Source organism: Nicotiana sylvestris, chromosome 1, assembly GCF_000393655.2.
Source record: "Nicotiana sylvestris chromosome 1, ASM39365v2, whole genome shotgun sequence".
Taxonomy (NCBI): domain Eukaryota; kingdom Viridiplantae; phylum Streptophyta; class Magnoliopsida; order Solanales; family Solanaceae; genus Nicotiana; species Nicotiana sylvestris.
This window is the reverse complement of record NC_091057.1, coordinates 173294650-173297517: the sequence shown is the minus strand read 5'-3', so window position 1 is coordinate 173297517 and position 2868 is coordinate 173294650.

The window sequence follows — 2868 nt, the reverse complement described above, 5'->3', positions numbered from 1 at the left end:
TTTATAGCCACTTACTTTCTAATTTTAATTTTATAATTTTAAAATACAAATTTCAAATTTAAAACTTTAAACTTTAAACTTCAAAGTTTAATTCTAACCCTTAAAAGTTTGCAAATACTTAACTATCAATAACATTGAATAAGAAAAATAAAATTTAATTTTAAAAAATTTAACTGGAGCCCGGCCCGCCCGAACCCGTACGGGCCCTAAAAACCCGAAATTTCCCAACCCGCCAAGAGCCCGTTAACCAACCCACCCGCTAGCCGAACGGGCTGGGGTTCCCCGTTCAGCCCGTCCCAACCCGCCCGATAACACCTATAATATTAATTAAGGCCCTTATTGTTCTTTTTGTTATTTCAATTTCGATTTAGTATATTATTATATTACTTTTTTCAGCTTCAACTTTTAATATTTTCCTTTTTCAAAATCGGCCAGATAGCCCAATTGCCCACTAATATTTTTTTCTTTTTTTTATAAAAATGTTTTCTTCAAAAATATATTCGTCCATGGAATTTTACAAGTTTTTTTAAATTACTTGGCAATTTTATGACAAAACTAATACATAAGACTTAGAGAAAGGAAACATAATTAATGGAAGTAATTAAATGAAGTTGTCTACACTAAACAATATTTCGAATTTGAATTGTAAACAAAACCTTATTTGTTCATAGTTCAGTAAAGATTAGGATTCAAAGGTCAATTTTTTGGATTAGAGGTAAAGTATTAAATAGCTTAAAGTTAATTTAAATATTTGTAGAGTAGTATGCAATGTGGTTAAGTCAAGTGGCAAGCTAAAAACAAGTCACTTGATAATTTTACGACAAAACTTATACTAATACTCAAATATATATATATATAATTAATGCAAATAATTGAACGAAGTTATCTACCATCAACAACATTCTGAATTTGAATTGTAAAATAAAACCTTATTGTTTCTAGAGCTCATAGCAAGTTTGGAGATTAGTATTCCTTCATCCTTAACTAGAGGTCTCGAGTTCGAGCCCCTGGGTATGGAATCGCCTTTGTTAGGGAGCGCTTTACCCCCCAATAAGGGATTTTCCTGCGCGAATCCAGATTTAATCGGGCCCCAATGTGGATCCGGACACCGAGTGAGAAACCAAAAAAAATAAAATTGGAGATTAAGATTCAATGAGCAATTATTTGGATTAGAGGTAAAGCATTAAATGGTTCAAAGTTAATTTATATAATATAATAGAAATATACATAAATAGGAGAATAGAGGTAATGTACAACAACAATAATAATATATACATTGCGATTCCACAAATGAAATTTGGGGAGGATAGAGTATACATACACCTTATTTCTGTATTATGTAATAAAGAAAAATGAAGAACTGAAAAGTTATTGGTTAACTATATGAATTTTTTTCTAATTTTTAGGGGTCGTTTGGTAGGAGGTATTAGAAAAAATAATGCAGGCATTAGCTCTATGCATTATTAATACCTTGTTTGGTACATTTTTTCAACATGTGTAAATTAGTTATACATCATACTTGGCATTATCCTATATATATGTAATGCATAAAAAACCATGTCATTAGTAATAACAAGGCTATTAATGCATGCATTAGCATGGTTAAAGACAAAATTATCCTTAAAATCCCTTAAAGCTAGAGAATATGGAGAGCATTTTTGTAAACAACTATTTTTCTTAAATATTATGCAATACATTATAATTTTAATACACCACACCAAACAGTAAATAAGAAATAATATCCGCATAACTAATGCTTGCATTACTAACACATACATTACTAATCCATGCATTACTAATACACCTTATTCCGCACTATTCTTATACACCCTACCAATCGACCCAAGATTCTTAGGTATGTTTCATTGGATAATAAGAAGGTTGTTGGAATCTAATTCAAGCAATATGGTATACTGTTCAAACAAGTTAGTTCACATAACATGATTAATATTTTCCGCGCATCGCGCGGGGTACAATATTAGTATTAATTAAGGCCCTTATTGTTCTTTTTGTTATTTCAATTTTGATTTAGTATATTATTATATTACTTTTTTTCAGCTTCAACTTTTAATATTTTCCTTTTTCAAAATCGGCCAAATAGCCCAAATGCCCACTAATATTTTTTTCTTTATTTTCAAAATTTTTTCTTCAAAAATATATTCGTCCATGGAATTTTACAAGTTTTTCTAACAAAAAAAAATCGAAAAATGAGTTTTTCAAAAACCAAATTTTCAAAATTCTCATAAAAAACTTTTTCCTCCACTTACAAAACTGCAACATTTTTTCAAGTGAAATGCATGTCCAAACATAATTTGAAATTCCAAATACCAATTTTCAACTTAATTCCAAATACTACTTCTTTTCAAACATTGCAATTTTTATGTCCAAACGCCTACTAAAAGTTGTCCATACTTAACTAAACCAATCACAAGCAAATAGAATTTTGTTCATAAACAATAAGCTCAAAATCTATCAAATTCTGAAAGGTTTTCGTCTTCATTTATCCTCATTCTTCGATTAAAATTTCTCTATTAAGATTTCGTTAGGCTAAATATATACCACCTAGTGTTTTCCTTTATGCATTAAGAACTATTTGGAGTGAAGTCACAAAGTTATAATGTTTTTTTTTTTTTTTTTTTTTTTGCAGAATAGAAAACTAACAGGATTGTGATTGTTCCATTTTGTTCAAGGATAGTGATTATCTCACAATGATTGGGATATAAACTCATAATTTGTGCTTTAAATTATACACTCTTGAACGTTGGATTGTCACTTAGGGACATACTTTGGCCTTTATACTATAAAAATTATTGTTTCGGCTCTCTAAGTTGGAGTTGTCAAATTATGTGTTACAAGTTAAACTTCATT